Raw genomic sequence first — 5,519 nt, forward strand, 5'->3', positions numbered from 1 at the left:
ATTTTTATATATATTAAGAAGAGGGGACCTGTGGGAGCCTGTTTTCGGGTTCCTCGTGGCTTTACCCAGCAGGTCCGCATAGAGGATGATTAGGACCATGGGCCTGAGTGCAGGTGTCTGAGATGGTCTGCACTTGGCTGTGCTGGGGGAGGAGGTCTTTTGCTCCACCCCTTGGCGTCTCTATAAAAACCCTGGGGCAGAGACAGGGCCCGTTAGAAAAGGTTCTAGGCCCTCTCGAGGCTATCCTTTATTTTTATCTGTTTATGTCCACACTCTAAATCCTTCTTCTAATATTTCCTGCTGCTCACATGCAAGAAAACTCTGGGGAGCTGTAGGCTTGGTGGGTAAACGCCCCACATTGGGCCACCACCTGGGCCCATATTAGTATCTGAGAGTCCTGCCTTGGCCAGGGTCATAGCATTTTACAGTACTCCTCTCCTTTCTCAGGGCCTTATATTCTTACTGTCCTCCTTTCCTGCACCCCACATACCTCCATATGAATGCCATACACATATAACACACTCCGCTCATAGCCCCCCATACACACAAAAGAAAGAAGAGGGATAGGAAGAGGAAGAAGAAGAAGAAGACACAGCAACTATGGCCTATTAAAGACCTTCAATATTCCATCACAGATCAGGGAGGGGCTTATGAGGACCCCATCACCCCCTGGAGATCTGTTGTCAGCTAATGGTTGCTGGGGGAGGGGTGTTATTTTCATGGTGTAGTCACTGGTAGGTTGCCCATGTTCTAGTAAATAATGCTTAGCCAAGCTCATGCAAATGATGCTAATTAAACTCAGTGATTTCAAAAAGAAGACATAAGGGTTAGAGGAACTAGCTGGGAAGAAAGGGTCAGCAGGAGTGGGAGGGGATAAGAGAGGGTAATGGGATGAAAATGATCCTAATATATTGTGTGTGCAGGTGCATGTGTGTGCATAACTGTCAAAAATCATGCTAAATTAGTCTTTTTTAAAAGCAATTTTCAAAAATCACTTTATCTCATCTTTCCATGTACAAAGTATCTAGGAGGTTTCACATAAAAATTATCATACTGGCTACCTCTAGGAAGTGGGTTTGTGTGGGCAGAGTAAGAGGGTACTTTAAATTTTCTTTATTTCCTTCCATGTTCTTTGATTTTTTTAGGACAGTACACTACTTTCATAATAAACTAAACTAGTAAAAGCTGTTCTTAGCATGCAGGCTAGCTTTACCAGCCTCAGAAACTTTAGGTCCAGCTTAAGCAGTGACTCTGATGCCTCCAAGTAAGAGTCAACTTAAGCCATACCAGACCACTCTTTTTGGAGAACTTGTGAGATTCAGAGCCAAAGGCAGTTTTTGCTTCTGGATAATGCCTTAAGCCAGAAACTGTGTCCCCCCCAAAAATAACTGGTTGTGGGTTCCTTCCCTTTTCTTTGCTGGAAGGAGAGGTTATCCCCCAGAGACACAGAAAGGAAACATTAGCACAATCATGGAGCCAACAAGTTGTCACAGGCCAGAAAGCTCCAATAACATACTAGCCTGTCTTTTGTTTCCTTATTTTTAAGAACAGGGTCTCTTGTGGCAAAGAATGGCATCCAACACACTTTGCTATGTAGCCAAGGATGGCCTCAAACTTTTAGTCTTACTGTCTCCACTTCTAGTGCTGGGATTACTGGTGTGCGCTGCTACGTCTGGTAGATGTGGTGCTGGGCAGGGTTTTGTGCATGCTAGGAAGCTTTCTGCTTCCTGTACTGCAGCCCAGCCCCATCAGACTGTCAATCTATAAAGGTGACAGGAAGTATAGTCTGCAAAACAAAAAAATGGTGTACATAAAAATCTGTATTCTACACTTGAAGACAGAATTTGGAGTCACCCCAAATTAAGCTCCCTCTTTTTCCCCTACAGCTCATGAGCTCTCAAAGGTCAGTTCCTATTCCTTTCTGAGAAGTAAGTAAATGTTGGGGACAAGGGAATGGGATGATTTCCAGAACAAACAGCAAATAAAACACAGAAATGGTATTTTGCAAATGCCTATGTTTCTAAACTCAAGGTAGCAGGTGACGTGTCTGTCTCCTAGCATTCTCAGTATTCGAGTCTAGGAGGTGGCATGCAAAGCTCAGCTCAAGTTTCCTGACTCCAAATTATTGAGGTGGCAAAAGCTGTGGTATTCTGGGCCAAGGCAGCCTCCTTGGACAAGTGGATCTGTCAAAAGTGGGTGACTTCTAAGGAGACAATAATCTTTTGATTGTAGTTCCTGGATTTCAATAAACACACACACAAAACAAACAAACAAACAAACAAACAAACAAACAAACAAACAAGCAGCAACCCAGAGTCACACTTTATAGGTCTTTCCCTAATGACAACAGGCAGAACGGCCTTTAACTGTCCTTACACGATTGTGTTTTGTTAGTTTTTTTCTTTTTTCTTCTATGTTCCCTTTAGCTGTCCTGAAACTCACTATGTAGATCAAGTTAGTTTTAAATTCACCGAGATCCACTTGCCTCTGCCTCCTGAGTGCTGGAATTAAAGTTGTGTGCCACTGTGCTGGACCACTTTTGATGTTTGCTCAAAAGTATGAGTCTAGGTAATAACTGGTAGATTTTTTTGTTTTGTTGTTTTTTTCAAGATTTATTTTATGTGTCTGTGTGCATGTGTCCAAGTGTATGCACTGTGTGTGTGTGTGTGTGTGTGTGTGTGTACATATGTGCACGTGCGCACCCTTGCATTCATGTGCCTTTGGAGTCCCAACAAAGTCCTCTGGAGCTGGTCCCCTGGAGCTGGAGTTACAGGCAGTTATGAGATGCCTGAATGTAGATCCTCTGGAAGAACAGCAAGCACTCTTAACTGCTTAGCCAACTCTGCAGCCTCACTGCTCTTTTGCTTTTTTGAGACAAATTTCTATTCTGTAGCCCAGGCTGGCTTGGAATTTGTAGTAATGCTCCTATTTCAGGCTTCCCAGTGATAGGATTACAGATTTGAACTACCATGCCCAGAAATAACTGGTTTTAAAAACACATTAATTTATGTTTTGAAGTGACATTTTAAAAGTCACACAAGCTGAATAAGGTGACTCACTTCTGTAATCCCAATACTTGGGGGGTGCTTAGGCAAGATTGTTGCTGTGAATTCAAGACCTGCTTTCAGTAACCTTCTACCCATGAAACACAAGCATCCTGACTTCCTGTCATGAGTCAGGCCCAGATCAAAGGGTCTGAAATGCCCCTGAACATGGAGGCAGGAACAAGAACCCAGAAGGAGTCCCTGTGAATGGGGGGAGGAATGAGGAAGCCAGAGGAAGTGTGTTAGAGGAAAAACAGGAAGGATCTGTCATATCAGTGCAATGCCAACATCATCAAGCCAAGATTCTTTGCAGTGTATTCCCTATGTGTAACAGTGGGGCTCATGTCACAGTCTTTTAGATACGTGTTCCTTTATTATGTGATATTTCCCCCCAGGAAAGAAAGTGGTAGGGGAGAGAGAAAAATGTCAGTATATACTTCAAAATAATATAAAGAGAAAAGAATGCTAAACACCATAATTGCTTAAATGGGACCCCCTAAGGTCCAAGGAGAGGAAGGGGACAGGAGAATGGCATAGGTGGGTACCTCCCTCACTATAAAGTCTGGATTCCACATAAAGGGCAATAAATGTGGAGTCATATGCGTCCATCTTCTATTAGCTCACCCTGTGGCCACTTTGATGTAGGTTTCTTGCAGCAACAGCGGCAATGTTCCTGTGTGGCTGGCACATACTTATATCTCCCCTTTCCCTGACCCCAGTTTTGACCAGGGAGGTTTGGAGTTCAACAGTGGGCAAAAGCTCACACAGAAGGACTGGTGTTTGATGTTCATCATATGGAGGAGTAGGCATAGCTCAGAAGGAATTGAGTCCAGTGAGAGGACAGCCTGCTTGCATCAGCTGGTTGTATCAATCCCCCTTTACTTAGGAATCAGAACTGCCATGTGAGACAATTTAGGACAACTGTGTCATCTTCAGGATTGGCTGGCTGAGGTGTGGGTATTCACAGTCTGGGCTGAGTGTAGCTGAAGTTTTCCTGGTCCTGCCTGGCCCACTGTCAGGACAAATCTCTCTCACCCATCAGTCCCGTATCCACTCAGACCCAAATAAACACACAGATGCTTATAGTATTTAAACTGTTTGGTCTAGTAGCTCAGGCTTCTTGCTATCTAGTTCTCATATCTTAAATTAACCCATTTCTATTAATCTATAAGTTGCCACATGGCTCGTAGCTTACCAGTACTTTACATGTTGCTTCTCATGGCAATGGCTGGCACTGTTTCCTGACTCAGCCTTCCTGTTTCCAGAATTCTCTTTCTTTGTCCCACCTATACTTCCTGCATGGCTACTGGCCAATCAGAGCAACACATTCACAGCATCCCCAGAACTTTCCCTTTTCTTTTTTTTTCAAAAGGGAAGATTTTAACTTTAACATAGTAAAATTACATATAGTAGAACAATTATCAAGCAAGAATTACAGTTATAATATCTAGTCTATTTATAATAGCTAGTCTATTTGTATTTGGCAAAATTAAAGAAGATATCCTTTCTATCCTATATTTGTGAGTCTAAGGTTTCATATCTACCTTATCTGTTATCATAACTAAGGAAATTATAACTATCTAGTCTTCAACTACATCAAAGACCTCAGAAGGATATAATATTAACTGAGAAATGGAAGAAGGACACAAGCAACTTTTGAGAGTCCTGTGAGAGTAGAGAGAGACAGCTGGCAGCCTGGAGAGTCATCCAAAGTTCCTCTGTAAAGTTGGGGCATCTGTCTTCAGCCAACAGGCCTAGAGTCTCTCAATCATTTTTCTCTGTGTTCTGTAGAATGTCTGGCAGTTTCCTCTGCAAAGCAGGAACCTGAAGGACCATTTAGCCAAGCAAAGTTTACTTTTACTTAACACTTTCTTACGTCAGGAATCTTTTCATCCCAGCTTCACATCACTCTATGGTGTATACTGATATTTATATTTTACACAGGGTGCCAAGAATGAATAGTTGGCAAGTAGTGGTGCTCCTGAACAATGAAGCTAATCTTTGCTGAGGCCTTACTATGTGTTAAAAATGGTGCTAAGTACTCCTGCTCGGTGTCCTGAGAAATCCATCCTTGAGACTTTCACCCCCTTCTTTCTGCCGCTCCACAAAGAAGATTCTTTTCCTTTGGTAAAAATTAAAGCATAGTCACAGCACTTGGGAGGCTGAGGCAGGATTCCTTTGAGTCTGAGACCACCCTGGGGCTGCAGAGTGAGTTTGAGCTACATGCCAAGAGCTTGTCTCAAAAATGAACTTAAGAAGCAGATTTAAGTGTTTTTATGCTATAGCAAAAATGTGTGCAATGCCACATATGACAAAAAGCATATGATTGGCTTTTTAGTATATTTCTAGAAAGATCAGGAGGTAATTTGTACTTGGAAGCTGCACCCTAACTGTTTGACAGCTTGCAATGGGGGTGAAGGCCTCATCAGTCCCCAGCAGGGCACAGTCCATGACTAGCTTTCTTTCAAGGGGCTA

The sequence above is a fragment of the Peromyscus maniculatus genome, chromosome X, assembly GCF_049852395.1.
Source record: "Peromyscus maniculatus bairdii isolate BWxNUB_F1_BW_parent chromosome X, HU_Pman_BW_mat_3.1, whole genome shotgun sequence".
NCBI lineage: Eukaryota > Metazoa > Chordata > Mammalia > Rodentia > Cricetidae > Peromyscus > Peromyscus maniculatus.